Source organism: Amblyraja radiata, unplaced genomic scaffold, assembly GCF_010909765.2.
Source record: "Amblyraja radiata isolate CabotCenter1 unplaced genomic scaffold, sAmbRad1.1.pri scaffold_509_ctg1, whole genome shotgun sequence".
In the NCBI taxonomy this organism is placed as follows: domain Eukaryota; kingdom Metazoa; phylum Chordata; class Chondrichthyes; order Rajiformes; family Rajidae; genus Amblyraja; species Amblyraja radiata.
The window spans coordinates 34137-54340 of record NW_022630579.1 but is presented as its reverse complement, the minus strand read 5'-3'; the positions used below and the strand labels follow the sequence as shown (position 1 = coordinate 54340).

Sequence of the window (20204 nt, the reverse complement as noted above, 5' to 3'; positions counted from 1 at the left end):
AGACATTTTTTCAAGCTTTAGAACCAATAGACATTTTTTGCAAGCTTTAGAACCAATAGACTCTTTTTGCAAGCTTTAGAACCAATAGACACTTTTTGCAAGCTTTCGAACCAATAGACATTGTTTGCAAGCTTTAGAACCAATAGACATTTGTTTGCAAGCTTTAGAACCAATAGACATTTTTTGGAAGCTTTAGAACCAATAGACACATTCTGCAAGCATTTTAGAACCACTAAGCAATTTACATTTGAGTAGACAAGTGTTCAGTGTTATTCACAGCTCAGAGAATCGTGACCCTCTGCCTTCCTCCATCTTGAAGAGACTGTGAGGCACACCACTTCCTGGTTTTATAGTCCCTCCCCCCTGCCGCCAGCGGGGGCAGCAGAGAGAATGGGGAATTTTGCAAAAACATTAATATATCTGTCATTTTTCATCGACGGGAAAAATCCTCGGCACAAATGTGGCGGAGGGGGGCTCTGTGCAAGGTGACCAAAAATGACGGCCGTAGGGGGCAGCGTTCTCTCGGATATCGCAGCACAGATGGCCAAAACCGTTCAAGAACAGACTTTTAGTAATATAGATATACGCTAGACTAAGTGGGACCCATTGGGCCCCGTGCCCCAACACGGGGGGGGGGGGGGGGGGGTGGAGCGCGTGGTTTCACACGGGAGGGCTGGTCCCAGAACAAAATATTCCACCACTCACCCATAACCTCGAATTGCGCAGGCGCGGCTGATGGTTCCTGTTGTCACATAACTGCCCCATGCACACACTAACCCCCCCCTCCCCGCACACACTAACCCCCCCGACACACTGTAACCCCCAAACACACACTAACATCCCCCCACACACTAAACCCCCCGCACCCACTAACCCCCCACACACACACTAACCCCCCGCACACACACTAACCCACCCACACTAACCCCCCACCCACACTAACCCCCCACACACTCTAACCCCCCACACACACTAACCCCCCCCCACAGGCACACTAACCCACCACCCACGCAAACATACTAACCCCCTCACACACACACTAACCCCCCACACACACTAACCACCCGCCACACACACTAACCCCCACACACACAAACATCAATCCCCCACAGACCTACTAACCCACCCCCACAGACACACTACCCCCCCCACACTAACCACACACATACTATCCCCCTCCCACACACACTAACCCCCCTCTCACACTCTAACCCCCCACACACACTAACCCCTCACACACTAACCCCCCCTCTCACCCTAACCCCCCACATACACACACACACTAACCCCACACACGCTAACCCCTTCGCACACACTAACCCCCTCACACACTCTAACCCCTCCCCCCACACACTAACCCCCTCACACAATCTAACCCCCCCCCCCACACACACACTAACTCCCGCACACTAACCCCCACACACACACTAACCCCCCCCCCACACACACTAACCCCCACACACACACACTAACACCTACACACACACACTAACCCCCCACACACACTAACCCCTACACACACACACACACACACAATAACCACGCGCCTTCATATTATTATTTATTGGCTCGTTTTACCCCATCCCCGCCCTATCCACTCCCGCATACTCCCAACTCGCAGGCGCGTCTAGAGAGGGAGAGGTGCAGAGAGAGAGGGGCGGAGTAAGGGTTGGAGAGAGAGGGGAGAGAGAGGGAGGGGGGTGGAGAGGGTGAGGAAGAGAGGCCCAGTGAGATAGGCAGGTGAGAGAGAGGGGAGGGAGCAGAGAGAGGAGAGCGTGAGGGTGGGGGGAGGGGTGTATGCTGGTGGGGCGATGGGGGGCGGAATAGAGGCCAGGGGAAGAGAGGCAGGGGGAAAGAAAGCCCCAACTCGCACGTGCGTCTAGAGAGGGAGAGGGGCAGAGAGAGAGAGGGCAGAGACAAAGATATGGGGGAAGAGAGTGGGGGAGGGGGGGGGGGAGAAGAGAGGGGGTAATTAGCCCATTGTTTTTTCGCGAAGATGTGACAACCCACAAACAAATAAATAAACACACACAGATCCAAGATCAGAGATTTATAATTATGGAGATACATAGATACAGATATAGAGGAAAGCTTTTCAAGTTCAAATTTATTGTCATGTGCCAATTACGGTACAGTGACATTTGAGTTACCATACAGCCAAGCCATACTAAGTAATAAGCAACAAGCCACACAGCCACATAAAAATAAAATCTAACATAAACATCCACCACAGCGGAATCCACATTCCTCACTGTGATGGAAGGTAATAAAGTTCAATCATCTTTCTCGGTTGTTCACCCGAGGTCGGGGCTGTTGAACCCTCCGCAGTCGCCGCTGCCGACAGTCTGATGTCCGAAGTCCTCGTATCGGGATGACGGAAACACCGGCGTCGGGCAGGATTGGAACACACAGCAGCATGGAGCTCCCGAGTCGACCTCTTCTTACCGGAGACCGCGGGCTTCACGGTGTTAAAGTCCACAGGCCCCGAGGTTGGAGCTCCTCACGGGCGATCCTCAGCAAAGGAGAAAAATCGCATTTCCGTCGAGGTAAGTGACTGAAAAAAAGCTTCCGCCAATACTCCCCCCCCCCCGCCCCCGTCCCCGCCCCCTCCCCCCATATAAAACAAACCTAGAAACAATAAAACATGATTTTCAAACATACTTAAAATACGTGAAGCGGTGACTCCGGATTAATCTGGATGCCTTTCTCCAGCGAGAAGAAGACAGAGGAATGACAAAGAGATGGCCCACGAGGGAGGGTGGGGGTTGTCCATTTAATTGGGATAATTCAATGTTCATGTCACTGGGCTGTAAGCTATGAGGTGCTGTCCCTCCAGTTTGTGTGTCACCCAACTCTGGCAATGGAGGAGGTCCAGGACAGACAAACCAGTGTGGGAGTGGGAGGGGAGTTAAAATGATTGGCAACTGGGGGAGCCAGCGGCCCTTGGAGGACCGAATGCAAGTGTAGGGTGAAATGCACGCCTAGTCTAGATATAAGGAACAGCAGATGCTGGTTTACAAAAAGAGACACAATCTCCTGGAGTAACTTGCACCTCTGGAGAGCATGGACAGGCAACATTCTAGGTCAGGACCCTTCTTCAGACTGCTTGGTGTGGGGGAGGGGGTGGAGAAAGCTGGAAAGGAGAGGTGGGAGTGGTCGCCTTAGATTCCCTTCCCTCTACAGATGCGGCCTGACCCACTGAGTTCCTCCACCGCTTTAGAGAGAATGGACAGATGACGTTTTGAGTCAGGACCCTTCTTCAGACTGATTGGAGAGGGTGGGGGGAGGAAGCTGGAAAAGAGAGATGGGGGCTGGACAAAGCCTGGCAAGTGATAGGTGGACACAAAATGCTGGAATAACTCAGCGGGACAGGCAGCATCTCGAGAGAGAAAGAATGGGTGACATTTTAGGTTGTGACCCTTCTTCAGAAGTGATAACTGAATATAGGTGAGGGAGATATAAAAACTGCAGATGCTGGAATCTTGCATGGAACACAATTTAGTTAGATGCACTGAATCTCTTGCGCAGAGTGGGGGAATCGTGGATCAGAGGACATGGGTTCAAGGGGAAGGGGAAAAGATTTAACAGGAATCTGAGGGTAACCTTTTCACACAAAGGATGATGGGTTTATGGAACGAGCTGCCAGAGGAGGTAGTTGAGGCTGGGACTATCCCAACGTTTGAGAAACAGGTGCATGGATATAGGCTGTGGGCCAAGGAGCTGTTTCGTTCAAGTTCGTGACCCAACTCACGGAACTACCTGAATTTTTAACATATTGTGTAAAAATATTATATAAATCATACCTGATATCATATTCACAAGTCATTTATGTATATGTGTGTGTGTGCGTGTGCGTGTGCGCGCGCGCGCGCGCGCGCGTGTGTGTGTGTGTGTGTGTGTGTGTGTGTGTGTGTGTGTGTGTGTGTGTGTGTGTGTGTGTGTGTGTGTGTGTGTGTGTGTGTGTGTGTGTGTATATAAATATTATATATATATGGTATAATAATATATGGTTTAAATAGACTGCAACACGGAAATAGGCTCCCCTGGAGTAATATGGGCATTGGACACTAGATGGTGCTTCCTTTTTCAATCTCATTTTCTAATTAGTTATATTAATTAATGTGCAACTTTTGGCACTTAAGAGTTATGACTTCCTTCTCAATTGTATCTATCTATCTATCTATCTATCTATCTATCTATCTATCTATCTATCTATCTATCTATCTATCTATCTATCTATCTATCTATCTATCTATCTATCTATCTATCTATCTATCTGTCTGTCTGTCTGTCTGTCTGTCTGTCTGTCTGTCTGTCTGTCTGTCTGTCTGTCTGTCTGTCTGTCTGTCTGTCTGTCTGTCTATCTATCTATCTATCTATCTATCTATCTATCTATCTATCTATCTATCTATCTATCTATCTATCTATCCACCTATCCATCTATCTATCTATCTATCTATCTATCTATCTATCTATCTATTATATAAAACTGTGTGCCTGCCGGCGTCCGTCCGTCCGCATCGCCGAGATCGCCGAGATTATCCGCATATAGTTACTCAATTGAGTACCGCCCTGGTAAGGATAATATTGCTCCGGACACATTAACTCGAGCATTTTGTGCCTCTGTTCATTCTTCTGCACTCACTGATCTTCACAAGGGGCTCTGTCATCCTGGAGTCACTCGTTTGTTACACTATGTTCGTTCCAAAAATGTACCTTTCTCTACAGAAGATGTGAAGATGACATGTGCATCATGTAGAATCTGTGCTGAATTAAAACCAAGGTTCTTCTGTCCTGAAGAGGGAATATTGATCAAAGCTGCTCAACCTTTGGAACATTTGAGTGTTGACTTCCAATGGCCTTTACCATCCTCCTCTCGAAATGTTTATATACTTACCTTAGTTGATGAATAGTCGAGGTTTCCATTTGCTTTTCCTTGTCCAAATATGTCAGTTGCTATGGTTATCAAATGTTTAGATCAACTGTTTTCATTCTGTGGATTTCCAAGTTACATACATTCTGATAGGGGCACCTCATTCATGTCCAACTATTTAAAATACTATCTTTCTAATAGAGGAATTGCAACAAGTAAAACAACTCCATGTCATTCTGTTGGAAATGGTCAGGTTGAGAGGTATAAAGGAATCATTTGGAAAGCAGTGAAACTGGCTTTAAAGTCAAATGACATACCAGACCAGCAGTGGGAATGTGTTCTACCAGGTGCATTACACTCCATCATATCGCTACTGTCAACTGCTACCAATACTACTACACATGAACGGTTCTTTAACTTCAAACGGAGTTCTTCTAGTGGTACTTCTCTGCCATCATCAATCAATTAATCAATCAACCTTTATTGTCATCTTGCAAAGCAACAGTTGTACAGTGCAAAATGAGAAGACGTTTCCCAGGGAATACCGGAGCAACGCACATGAAACTTAAAACATTTCACACATAATAACAGTAAAAACATTCCAGTCCCTGATGAAACGGTATACATAGTTAAAAGCAGGTAAAACAGCAACATCAAAATACAGTAAAAACAGTCATTAAAATGTCCAGGGCAGCTGATTTGAGTGGCCAGTGTCAGAGTTATTAAAATTGTAGTGCAGCCGCATAATCACGTGACTGTGAGTACAGAGTGACTGTTTAGCAGCCTCACAGCCTGTGGCAGGAAGCTGTTTAGCAGTCTGGTAGTCCGGGCTTTGACACTACGGCATTTCTTGCCTGATGGCAGGAGGTGCAGGTGTGTGTGGAGGGGGTGCAGTGTGTCCTTAGCCATTCTCAGAGCTTTTTTCAGACAGCGGCTCTGGAACAGTTATTTTACCGAGGGTAGGGAGACGCCAATGATCCTCTCTGCTCCCCACACTCCCCTCTGCAGAGCCTTCCTGTCTGAGCAATTGCAGTTGGAATACCACGTGTTTATGCAGTACGTGAGTACAGACGTGAGTACATTCATGGTTGACTAGCCCTGGGCCTGTGTTGTTTCGTCGTTATGTCCGATCAAATAAGAATGAGCCTTTTGTTAATGAAGGTGAACTGACTGATGTCAACCCTTCATATGCAACTATCAAGTATCAGGATGGACGTCAGTCAACTGTCTCACTTCATGACCTTGCACCTTGTCCGCCTTCTCCATCAACTCCGTCACTTCTTGATAACATTAATCGTGAACTTCCTTCAACACTCCCATGGAAACTTCTATAAGAAATTCAAAAATTGTAAATCTAAATAACAAAGTGCGTGAAGGTGACGACCAAGCAATATATGTACCACCAGCTATTGAAACACCGGTATCTCCTGAAGCTCCAGTGCTGCGACGGTCATCAAGATGTATTACACCTCTTGACCGTCTCAACTTATAAATAGGAGGGGAGAATGAAGTGGGCGCATGTGCGCATGTGCGAGGCTTTTCCAGAGTGAGCGCAAGTGCGGGGTTTTTCGGGCGGGAAATAAAGTTAAGTAATTTACGAGTAGTGTAAACGTTTCATTTGTCTCACAACACTACCCCACTGTTGTTGTGACTTCATCAGTACTGCCCCTCAGTGCATCACTCCATCAGAACTACCTGACATGTTGCCACTCCTTCAGTGCTACCGCACAACGACTCACTCCATTAGTACCACGCCGACGTTTGTCACTCCATCAGGACTACCCCACTGAATGTCACTCCATCAATGCTGCCATACATTTGGTCACTTCATCAGTACTACTCCGCAGAGTGTCACTCCATCAGTTCTTCCGTACAGTTTATCACTCCATCAACACTAACTCACAGTGTGTCAGTCCCAGTACGAACCCATAGTGTGTCAGATCACCAGTACTACCCCGACATTTGTCACTCCTTCAGGACTACTCCACAGTGTGTCACTCCATCAGCGCAACCACAAATTATGTCACTGCATCAGTGAGGCTGCCCAGTATGTCACTCCATCTGTACTTCCCCACATTGTGCCAGTCCATCAGTAATACCCCGGTTTGTCACTCCATCAGTACTATCCTAGTGTGCCACTCCATCAGCTCTGTCACACAGTGTCAGTCCATCATTACTATGTCACAGTGTCTCCCCGTCAGTCCTATCCCACAGTATGCCACTACATCAGTACTTACACACAGTGCGTCACTCGATCAGTACTACCCCACAGTGTAGCACTCCATCTGTAATAATCCACAGTGTGACACTCCATCAATACTACCCTACAATGTGTTAGTACTTCAGTGCAAGCGCACAGTGTGTCATTTCTTCCTTACCACCTCACAGTGTGTCACTCCATCAGTACTATACCACAGTGTGTCACTCGATCAGTACAGCCTCACAGCACATCAAACCATCAGTACTCCCCCTCTGAATGCCATTACGTCAGTACTACCCCAGATTATGTCACTCCATCAGTATGACCTCGCAGTGAGTTGATTCTTCAGTAGCGCCCCACAGAGTGGCACTCCATCAGAACCAAACCACAGTGTGCCTTTCCGTCAGTAATACCCCACAGTGTGTGACCCCTTCAGGACTAATCCACAGTGTGTAACTCCATCATTTATACCCCACGTTGTGTCACTACATCAGTACTACTCCGCAGTGTGTCACTACATCAGTACTACTCCGCAGTGTGTAACTCCATCAGTACTTCTTCACAGCGTGCAACTCCATTATTTATACCCCACTGTTTGTTACTCCATCAGAACCTCCCCACAACGTGTCACCATCAGAACTATCAGACAGGTTATCATTCCAGCAGCATTATCCCACAATATGTCACTCCATTACTACTATCCCAAAGTGTGTCCCTCCATCAGAACTAATCCAGAATATGTCATACATCAGTACTACCCCACAGTGTGTCACCCCATCAATACTACTACACATCGCGTTCCTCCATCAGCACTACACCAAACTATGCCACTCCATCAGGACAACCACATAGCGTGGTGTCCTGGGCCTCCTCCGTTGTCAGACTGAGGCCTAGCGTGAATTAGAGGAAGAGCACCTCATATTTCGCTTGGTTAGCTAACACGCCAGTGGTATGAACATTGACTTCTCTAACTTCAAGTAGCCCTTGCTTTCCATCTTTCTCCTCTTGCCCTTCCCAGTTGTCCCACCAGTCTTACTGTATCCGACCACATTGTATCTCTGTCCCGCCCACTCCTGTGACATTAGTCTGAAGAGGAGTTCGCCCCGAAACGTCACCCATTCCTTCTCTCCTATGATGCTGCCTGCCCCGCTTATTTACTCCAGAATTGTGTGTATATTTACGCTACAGAGTGTCACTCAATTTGTGCTACCATACATTTATCACTTCATCAGTACTACGTGAGTACCACTCCACAATATGTCACTCCATCAGTAATGCGCCATAGTGTGTCACTCCATCAGTTTTACCCCACGGTGTGTCGCTCCGTCAACGCTCCCCTTCAGTGAGTCACCCCATCAAATCTACCCACCAATATGTGCTTCCACCTGTACTAACACACAGTGTATTACTCCACTAGTACTACCCCACCCCGTTTGTCACTTCAAATATACTATTCCAGAATGTCAGTCCATCGGTACGTCCCCAAAGTGTCACGGCATCATTACTACTCCTCAGTATCATTCCATCAGTACCACCCACAGTGTTTCGCTCCATCAGGACTACCCCACAGGGTGTCATTCTATAGGTACCAGCACAAAGTGCCATTATTTCAGTGTTACCCCATAGCGTGTCATTACATCAGTACTAGCCGCACTGTGTCACTCCATTACGCCGACGCTACAGTGTGTCATTCCATTAGAACGACTCCACGGTGTGTCACTCCATCAGTACTATTTCACAGTGTCATTCCAGCAGTGTTGCCCCACAGTGTCACTTCCATCAGTACTACCCACAGAATGTCAGTCCATCTGTACTACCCCACAGTGGGTGGGCGACGCGACCGACGTCGCAGCGGCCTCTGCAGTCTGTCTGTCTGTCTTTTTTTTTTTTTTTTTTGTCCCGTTGAGGGTATAGTTTGTAGTGGGATTTTAATTGTGTATGTGTGGCTGGCGAGGGGTAGGTGGGGGAAACTTTAAAATCTCTTCCCTGCACGGGGACCCGACCTTTTCCCTGTCGGGTCTCCGTTGTCGTTGGGGCCTAGCACCGTGGAGCGGCCTCCAACCGGAACGACCTGGGGGCTCAAGTCACGGAGCCGGCGGAGCTGCGGACCCATCATCGTGGAGCTGACCGGCTTCGGATCGTGGAGAGCTGCGGTGGCGCGCGGCTGCGATCGGACTCCGGTGGATGGTGACACCGGGAGCTCGCGGGTCCCCGGTGGGAGACCGCTTTGCGGGGCACCGGCAACGGCGACTTCTCCCACCCGAATTGCGGGGTTGAAAGTGACCTGGAGCGGGGCCTTACATCGCCCGGCGCGGCTTTAAATAGCCGCGGGACTTGCTAGCGCCCGCCGGGGGCTCCAACATCAATACCCGGAGCGCAGCCTTGCTTCGCCCGGCGCGGCTTTAAATGGCTAGCGCCCGCCGGGGGCTAAGACTTCGACATCGGGAGAAGTTTGGAGAGCAGGGGAGATACAAGACTTTGCCTTCCATCACAGTGAGGAGGAGATTCACTGTGATGGATGTTTGTGTAAATTGTGTTGGTGTGTGTCTTGGTTCTTTTCTTGAATGACTGCAGAAACCAAATTTCGTGTGAACCTCATGTGAGGCTCAAATGACAAATAAATTGTATTGTATTGTATTGTATTGTATTGTATTGTATTGTATTGTAGGTCCATCAGTACAACCCACAATTTGTCACATCATCAATACTACCCCACCTTTTGTCACTTCATCTGCACAATCCCACATTGAGTCCCTCCACCAGGACCACCAGTGTGTCACTCCTTCAGTAACACCATGGTGTGTCACTGCGTCGGTACCACCAGAGTGTGTCCCTCCATCAGTACCAGCACAGTGTGTCACTCCATCAGTTCCACCTCAGTGTGTCACTGCGTTAGTTCTGCCCCATTTTACCCCTCCCTCAGTACTATCCCTCTGTGTGTCCCTCCATCAATGGACGGAGGGAGGGCAGCCCAGAGAGAGGGAATAGAGAGCGTAGAAGAGAGTGTCACAGTTCAGAGAGAGTGACATCATTAAGGATGGAGGGAGAGAGAAAGAGTGGAGGGAGAGGTGCTGCATCATTTGCTGTTTTATTTAAGTTTAGGACAATTCTGAGGCGGCAACGTTTCTGTTCTCTGAGTGTCGTGAGTCTTTGGGTCGTTCCACTTCATAGGTGAAGAAGGCAGAGAATGTTATTGTCCCATGGTATAGTCAGATCTATTCCAGGCAAGCTGGGAGTGAATGGTTCCCGGTGTCAGCGGGGGTGTGGGGTTGAGGTCACAGTCAGTGAAGCCGCGATCAAATTGATTGGTGAAGCAGAGTGGAGGGGATTTTAGTCCGAGGTGATGTGTTGAACCTCAACCTGTGGACAAAGGTCGCCCAGTCCAGTACACCTTCAAACTGGGCACCAGAAAGCCCGAGAGGTTCCCTGGAATTTGGGATTGTCTTGCTGAGTGAAACGGATTGAAGGAAATCAGACAAACAACATGAGGTGGAGAGTTGGATCTGATGGAGTTTGAAACAATATCCCCTTTGCTAGAACAAAGCCGCCGTTCCCAATTTCCATCCCTCAGTATCTATCGCCACAATTGAGTCTTTGGTGTTTCACAGTCAATTACCTGAATAAATCACAACTTGTTTGCCTCAGCAGGGATTTCACTCGGCTGATGTCATCTGTTTGCGAATCATTTCAAAATATCTATTTTTAAACACTGTTGAAACTTCACTGGCCCGGTGGAGACGGAAAATGGTATAAAATCTCAAGGAATGTTCTGCCTGACCATTTCATTCCGAGATATTACCGGTAGCTCACGGGGACACTTCGCTGGGCAGAGAACATGGGGCAGCATTTATATGAATATTACGACGTGGAGAAAATCCTATACGTGATCATTGCTGCCGTTGGAATCCCTGGTAAGTGAGCAGAACAATTCAATTTTATAATCCATCCGTGTGTTAACTGGTGTTGACCTGATTCTCATCATGTTACAATTTCCCTAACTGATGATCGTTGTACAAGTATATGTGAAGAATATCAATCCTCTCAGTGCAATATTTGTGAATTAACGCTGCTGTGATTTTTCTTATTTTCAGAGCTGAATCTAAGGCTCTCTTTCTCTCATTGCTCCCGCCGGGACCCACTAGAATGTTGTTCTTGCCTTCAGTGGCACCTTGCCCAGAGTTGTCCCAGTGCTCGGGACAGGCAGGCAGGCAGCTCTCTGGGACTGTGTGACTGGGAGAGAGGGGTTCACATTGTGTAGTTCGCTGTGTCTGAGTTATTGATCAGAGTAAACAACCGGTCCTGTGGACACTGTGTCTCACTCACTGTGGAGTCTGTCTATCACAGTCGGATTCCACCCACAGCCTGTTGGTCAATAATTGGATCCATCTCCTGGACCAGTAGCCGCGGATCTACCGGCGTGCGTGTGTGTGTGTGTTGTTACTGAACTGAACTGAACTCACTGTGGGTGAATCCATTAACGGAGCCACTCTACTGCTGGATTCAATGTTGTCCCTGCCTTCCTTCTGGAAGCCTCCTCGTCCCCATCAAATGCCGAATTCCCAGAGCCCTGGTTAAACGCGGCCGGCCGCTCACGCTTAAGTCTGCGGCCCCATCAGTGACTATGAGCAGCAGCAGGGTTATCTCTAGAAAAGGCCATGACGCCGATTGTAGCGGGTGGCTGCTCGTTCCCTCCCTGCCCTTTATCCCGTCCGCCCGTCGCCTTATCTCTTCTCCTCTGAAGCAGGCAGGCAGGTCGGGCACAGTCGGCGACGGCTCTGACATTGTTAAACTTACAGCCGCGCACCGACTTCAACACTCCTGATCTTGAGCAAAAAGTAGAGCCGGTGTTCAGCCCCGGAGACCGTGTTCAGTAAATGCCCAGTATTCGTTCCCTTGTCTTTCTGCAGTGAATTTAGTGGCGATTGTGATCCTGTCCCGGGGAAAGTGCGGCCTCTCCACCTGCACCACTCGCTACCTGGTGGCCATGGCAGCGGCCGATCTACTGGTCGCCATCAGCGAGGTCATTTTGCGTCATATCCGATATCAATACTTTAAATGGAGTTTCCTGTCCATCACCCCTGTGTGCAGTGTTAACTATGTACTGAGGTTTGCAGCTGCAGACTGTTCTGTCTGGTTCACCGTCACTTTCACCTTTGATCGGTTTGTCGCCATTTGCTGCCAGAAGCTGAAAACTAAACATTGCACCGGGAAAACTGCGGCTACGGTTCTGGCAACAGCCGGCTTTCTGGCCTGTCTGAAAAACGTTCCCCGCTACTTCACACGGGAACCCGGGATAATCATCGACAATGTCCCGTGGGGTTGTGTCACGGTGGCCAGTTATTTCACTTACCCCGGGTGGGTGGCATTTGACTGGATCGACACGGTTTCAACTCCGCTCCTCCCTTTCGCTGTAATCCTGCTGCTCAACGCTCTGACCGTCCGGCACATTTTAGTGGCCAGTCGGGTCCGTAAGGGGCTGAGGGGTGAGAGCAAGGGGGAGAACCGCAGTGACCCGGAGATGGAGAGCAGGAGGAGGTCTATGGTTTTACTCTTCACCATCTCCGGCAGCTTCATCCTCCTGTGGCTGACGCTGGTTGTAGAATTCGTCTATTATCAAATCACAGGAACTGGAAAGGGTAAAAATGATTCTCAAAATATATTTCAGAAATTCGGGTATTTGCTGAGGAATCTCAGCTGCTGCACCAACACATTTATTTACGCGGCGACCCAGTCCAAGTTCAGGGAGCAGGTGAAGAGCGCGGTGAAATATCCGCTCACCTCAGTGCTTCGGCTCATTAATAAATCCGCGCCCTGAGCGCATCCATCCCAGAGGCGGCCGCGGTCTCTTCGCTCCGGGCTCCGTCTCCTGACATTCACCGCCGTAGTCATGAGGGAGGGAGGGAGGAGCTGTCCAACGTTGACTGGAAAGATACACTAGCAGGGATGACAGTGGAACAACAATGGCAGGTATTTCTGGGAATAATACAGAACGAGAGAGAGAGAGAGAGAGAGAGGGAGAGAGAGAGACGGAGAGAGAGAGAGAGGGAGAGAGAGAGAGAGAGAGGGAGAGAGAGAGAGAGAGAGAGAGAGAGAGAGAGAGAGGGCGAGAGAGAGGAGAGAGAGGAGAGAGGGGAGAAAGAGACAGAAAGGGGAGTGAGAGGGGGGATGAGAGTGAAAGGGGGCTGGAGAGCGAGAGAGGGAGAGAGAGTGGGCGAGAGAGGGAGAGTGAGGGGCGGGGAGAGAGAATGAGATAGAGGGGGGAGAGCGGGCAGATATAGGAAATAGAGGAGATAGAGAGAGAGAAAGGGGGAGAGAGATAGAGAGTGAGCGGAGAGAGAGATGGGGCGGAGAGAGAGAGGTGAAGAAAGGGATAGCGGGAGAAGGATAGGCGGGAGAGAGAGAAGGGAAAAGGGAGAGAGAGGGGGGAAGAGAGAGAGGGGGAGGGGGAATGGAGAGATGGGGTGGGAGAGATGAGGAGAGAGTGGTGGAAAGAAAGGGGGAGGAGAAAGAGAGGCGAGAGAGAGAGAGACGGAGGGAAAGAGAAAATGGGAGAGAGAGAGAGGGGGCAGAGAGAGGGGGAGAGCGGGGATAGAGAGAGGCAGAGAGACTGAGCGAGAGGGAGTATGAGAGAGAAAGAACGAGAGAGAGAGTAGATAGATAGATAGATAGATAGATAGATAGATAGATAGATAGATAGATAGATAGATAGATAGATAGATAGATAGATAGATAGATAGATAGATAGATAGATAGATAGATAGATAGATAGATAGATAGATAGATAGATAGATAGATCCCTTTAAAATAGCCACAGAAAAATTGAAATATTTGGGAATTGAAATTACTAGAAACTACCATGATATGTTTAAAGCCAATTATAATCCCTTACTTAAGAAACTAAATAATTTGATTAAATTCTGGAAAACACTTCCGATGTCCCTAATAGGCAGAATAAACGCTATAAAAATGATATTTTTACCACAAATCCTATTTCAATCAATACCTATATATCTCCCAAAAAAGTTTTTCAAAAAATTGGACTCAGACATTACAAATTTTATTTGGGATTATAAATCCCATAGAATACAAAGAGCACACCTTAATAAACTAAAAGAGTTGGGGGTCTAGCGCTCCCTAATTTTATGTATTATAATTGGGCAGTAAATATTAAAACATATGATTCACCTGCTGGACAATTCTACCCAGCAGTTGGACTGGATTGTAATGGAAAGAGAGGACTGCTCTCCGTGTAATATAGGAGCGACTCTCCTCTCACCAATACATCTGAATAACAAAAATTATAATAAAAATCCAATTATACATAGTACAATTAGAACATGGAAACAAATAATACAGAATCTAAAATTAAGAAACCTATCTCTTTTAATACCAATAGTTAATAATCCATCGTTTAAACCATCAATTATAGACAAATCATTTATACAATGGGAAAGAATGGGAATCAAAACGCTCGAAGATCTGTATGAATTGGGAAAATTACTATCATTTCAACAACTACAACTGAAATATAATTTGAAAAAAATCAATATTTTAAATATCTTCAAATTCGTGATTATCTGAAAAAATATACAAAAGACTATGCCTACCGACTTACTGGATGAAGCAATGAAGATAAAGGCGGAATCAGCTAATCTAATATCGTACCTATATAACATCATCTTAAACATAGAAATACCCACAACTGATGGAATTAGAAGAGACTGGGAACAAGAATTAGCTATAAAAATTTCAAAAGAGAGCTGGGATAATCACTTACTACAGGTGCATAAATGTTCGATCAACGTACGACATACTCTCATCCAATTCAAAACATTACATAGACTATATTATTCAAAAACTAAAATAAATAAACTCTTCCCCAATGTCTCACCCATCTGTGATAAATGTATGTGTCAAGAAGCTACCATAGCGCATTCTTTTGTTTTTTGTACAAAAATCCAAAAATTCTGGTATGAAATATTTGATATCTTTACAAAATGTATCAAAATAAAACTAGTACCAAAACCACAATGGATCATTTTTGGAATATCGGAAGGTAACCCTGAACTAAACGTGTTTCAGAAGAATTTACTCAATTACGGGCTAATAATGGGAAAAAAGCTCATACTTAAATTCTGGAAACATGCGCCCACACCAACAATAAAAATGTGGATATCAAATATGTTTGAAACACTACATCTCGAAGAGATGAGATTCCTCTTAGCAGGCAAAGCAGACCAATTCCAAAAGACGTGGTCTAAGTTTTTGGAACTATTACAAGCATGAGGTGCAATAGTAATTCAAAAAATAAATAAATAAATACATAAATAAATAAATAAATGGTACCAGGATCTGGCAACGGGAGGTAAAACAATAAAAACAGACTTGGTTGGTAGTCCCCTTTGTGAGGGATAAGATGATTAAACCACCATCATTGTGAAGGGCCGAGTGATTGTAGCCACCAACCTTGTGATGGGCCGAGCAGTTGGAATCACCAACCTTGTGATTCGAACAAACAGTCAGACCTTCAGAGCTGTTGATAACATTGTAGAATAACAAGATGAGGTAAGGAATGTAGCTGACAACACAGAAGCTATTCTTTAAGTCAAAGGCAATTAAGTAGGTTAGGGCAACAGCTACTGCGCATGCTTAATAAGTTAAATGAATATTAACTTTACGCCCCTCATGACAAAGAACCTAATTTAAATGTACATGCGATGTATGATGTGGGAGGAGAGGGAATGATTGATGACGCACGGAGGGGAGGGTTGGAAGATTGTGAACCTCGGTACCCTGATTGGAAAGGGTCAGAATGGGAGGCGTCCGATCAATAAAGATTGTATACTGAATTGTATAAAAATAGACGTTTGTCCTTTGCTCTGTGTGTCTCAACTTGGAGAGGCACCCGATTCTGCAGACTCGCAAATAAAGCATTTCTTATTTCCACGATTTAGTCTCTGAGTAGTGATTGTGAGCACAAACCATATATCTCACAAGTTGGGGGCTCGTCCGCGATCGCCACTCCGGCCGCTTGACGGAGCCACGAAAGGAAGGGAAGGTGCACCCTGCTGATTTCAGCAGTCTCTGATCTTTTTGTTTGCCGTCAGCGGTTTGAGCGAGTAATATTCGGAAAAGAGACTCTGGAAACAAGAGGGAATCCGGTGAAAGGGATCAATCAATCGAGCAATTCCTGTGCACAGGACTCGGGTAAGAATATTGACTATTAAGTATTACTCGGGCGATTGGGTTCTGTTGGACGGGAAAAGTTCTGACAGGGATGGGTAACCGGAACGGGCAAAGTAAGGGCCCGGGGAAAAAGGCTCAAACTGGTGAAGAGCCGCACATTCCGCCTGATAGTCCATTGGGGCGGATGTTGTACGGATGGGGTGAGGGGGGGGACTCAGGGTAAAAGTAAGAAAGTCATGGTAAAGTATTGTTACTTTGAATGGCCAAAGGAACCCATAGAAGAGGAAGCGGTGAATGGAGGGACCAAGGTTGGGGTCCCCCGGGAAATAAAGAACAAGGATCAGGGGGATGGCGCACCGGGCCATCCCGGTGTTATCATTGTCACAAAGAAGGACACTTTAAAAGAGAATGTCCAAAGATAAGGCATGAAGTACAATCGTACACACTGATGGAGGAATAGGGGGGTCAGGGGTTCCCCTCCTTGGGGTGTGTAGGACGTACACGGGGACCCTTGGTAAACTTAAAATTAGGTCCCCAAGGAGAAGACACTGTATTTATGGTGGACTCAGGGGCGGAAAGATCAAGTGTAACCAGGATACCGGAGGGAATGGGATTAGGGGAAAAGCAAGTCAAAATCTCTGGAGTGGGGGGAAAGGCAATGACAGCTCCCGAGATAGAAGGAGTAATGGTAAGATATGAAAATCGAGAGGCCATGGAAGACTTAATCCTGGTGCCCCAGGCAGGAATAAATCTGATGGGAAGGGACTTACAAGTTCAATTAGGAATGGACACAGCTCCTGTAGGTGGACAGATTATAATACAACTATATAAATTGACGACCGAAGATGAAGAAAGAATAGTATCACAGGTGTGGGCAAGAGAGGGAAATAGGGGAGGGCTAAGAATACCACCTCTGAGGATAGCCTTGCGAGAAGGGAGTGAAGTAGTACAAGTAAGACAGTATCCGATTTCAATGGAAGGAAGGAACGGGCTGCAGCCAATTATAGAAAACGTACTGAAGGATGGAGTATTGGAGAGTTGTATGTCCCCCTACAACACGCAAATACTCCCTGTAAGAAAGACTGACGGAACGTTCCGACTGGTCCAGGACCTAAGATAATTGAATAGGGTAGTTAGTGCTCGACACCCGGTAGTCCCAAATCCTTATACCATAATGGGACGTATACCCCCTAACCACAGGTGGTTCAGTGTGGTAGATCTGAAAGACGCCTTTTGGAGCTGCCCCCTGGCTGAGGAAAGTAGAGACCTCTTTGCATTCGAGTGGGAAAACCCAGACACAATGAAAAAGCAACAGTATCGATGGACTGTGCTCCCTCAGGGATTTACTGAATCCCCGAACCTGTTCGGGCAAATATTAGAACAAGTATTAGAGGATGTTCCCAGGACCAATGGGACACAATTATTGCAGTACGTAGATGATTTGTTACACTCAGGCGGAGAAGAAGAGCCAGTAAGGGATGCAACCATAACCCTCTTAAACTTTTTAGGGGAAAAGGGATTGAGAGTGTCCAAAAATAAACTACAATTTGTAGAACAGGAGGTTAAATATCTAGGACACCTGATTAGTGACGGGAAAAGGAGAATAAACCCCGAAAGAATAGCTGGGATCACCGGGCTGCCGATGCCAAGGAACAAAAAGGAAATCAGGAAGTTTCTCGGGTTAATTGGATACTGTAGATTATGGATAGACAATTACACCCGACAAGTCAAGTTCTTGTATGATAAATTGTGTGAGGAGACTGATAAAGTACAATGGGATTCTGAGGACGAACAGAGATTTGGAGAAATAAAGAATAGCCTGATCACCGCACCGGTACTGACCCTCCCGTCCATCGATCAACCATTCCATCTCTTTGTTAATGCGGAGAATGGAATTGCGTTGGGGGTACTGACACAAAAGAGAGGAGGGAAGCGACAGCCAGTCGCATTCCTTTCTCAACTCTTGGATCCGGTATCACGAGGGTGGCCTGTATGTATTCAAGCGGTCGCAGCAACAGCAATATTAGTGGAAGAAAGTAGAAAATTTACATTTGGAGGTGACCTGGTAGTATCTACTCCCCACACGGTCCGGACAATACTAACTCAGAAGTCCAACCGGTGGTTGACTGACTCCAGGATCCTAAAGTACGAAGTGATACTTATGAAAAAGACGATTTGACCATTCTGACCGATAAGAATTTAAACCCTTCCCAGTTTTTATACTCGGCGGACGACGAGCAGGAAGGGCAGAGACCAGAACACTACTGTAGCGAAATTATAGAACTACAGACCAAGAGCAGGGAGGATTTGGAGGAGCAGCCTCTGGTAGAGGGAGAAAGGTGGTTTATAGACGGTTCTTCCCGCTGTATAAATGGAAAAAGATATAGTGGGTATGCCATAATAGAAGGAGAAGGATTTGAAGGAGTGGAGGCGGGCAGGTTGCCAGGTAGTTGGTCGGCTCAGTCATGTGAATTGTATGCCTTAATATGGGCGTTAGAATTGTTGGAGGGGAAGGAAGGAACGGTGTACACCGACTCCAAATATGCATTTGGAGTAGTGCACACGTTTGGGAGAATATGGAAGGAAAGGGGGATGATTACAGCAAGAGGAAAGGAGTTGGCACATGAGCAATTAATTGAGAAGGTGCTGGAAGCATTACATTTGCCAGAAAGGATAGCGGTGGTCCACGTGGCGGGACACCAAAAGGGGAACTCATTAGAAGCAAGGGGAAATGATGCGGCAGACGGAGCCGCCAAAAAGGCAGCGACAGAAGGAACAGTGAGGATGTTGTCTTTAATACCATTAAGGGAAGGAGTAGGAAAGATACCTGTATTCTCACAGGAGGAGGAGGATAAAATGAATGAGTTGGGGGCTCGGCGTTCCACTGATGGGAGGTGGTGGACGCCGGATGGGAAACAAATGTTAACCAAAGGATTAACTCGGGATTTGATGACACAACTGCACTCCCTGTCACATTGGGGAGCGCAGGCCCTGTGTGACACACTACTACGGACCTACGCTTGCCGAGGTATCTATACTTTGGCTAAGCAGACAGTCACCGGTTGTGTGTTATGTCAGAGGGTTAACAAGAAGGTAATGAGAGCTGTCCCTGGTGGAGGACAACAATTGGCTATAAGACCCTTCCAGAGAATACAGGTAGATTTTACAGAACTTCCAAGAATACAAAGGTGGAAGTACCTCCTAGTAGTTGTAGACCATTTCACCAGGTGGGTGGAAGCATTTCCCACGATAAATGCCACCGCTCAGGCAGTAACCCGGATATTATTAGAACAAATCATTCCCCGATACCGGGTCATCGGATCCATGGATTCCGACCGAGGAACACATTTTGCCTCTAAGGTTCACCTGTTGGTTTGCAGTACCTTGGGAATAAATTGGAAATTGCATACACCCTGGCACCCCCAGAGTTCTGGGCGAGTGGAAAGGATGAATGCAACCCTTAAAACACAGATAACTAAGTTAATGGAGGAAACCAGACTACCCTGGACTAAATGTTTACCAATTGCATTATTAAGAATACGAACGGCACCCCGTAAAGATATTGCGGTGTCTCCCTACGAAATGTTGTTTGGGCTGCCCTATCTTGGAAAGGTAGAGGGCACGTCGACCTTCGAAGGCAGCGATGTGTTCCTGAGGAACTATTTACTGGCAGTGTCTCGTTCCCTTGCAGAATTAAAAATAAAAGGACTGTTGGCACAAAGTCCACCACTCGACTTTCCAATACACGCTATAAAGGCCGGTGACTGGGTACTGATTAAAAGTTGGAAGGAGGAGAAACTGCAGCCCCGGTGGACTGGCCCATACCTGGCATTGCTGACAACGGAGACAGCAGTACGAACAAAAGAACAAGGGTGGACACATGCGACCCGGGTTAAAGGACCCGTTGACCCGCCGTCAGTTCCTGAGAAAGACGATCAGTGGACG

The 20204-nt window shown here is 47.1% G+C and overlaps 2 long non-coding RNA genes across 2 annotated transcripts in view; one reads left to right on the top strand and one right to left on the bottom strand.

Moving 5' to 3' along the window:
* The window catches only part of LOC116970074, a 64034-nt gene that overhangs the window by 34776 nt on the left and 9054 nt on the right, over positions 1 to 20204 (bottom strand). The window lies entirely within an intron of this gene.
* LOC116970073 lies at positions 8297 to 10003 on the top strand. The gene is made up of 3 exons (XR_004410999.1): positions 8297 to 8311; positions 8541 to 8547; positions 9900 to 10003. It is a non-coding gene; the product is annotated as an uncharacterized LOC116970073 (long non-coding RNA).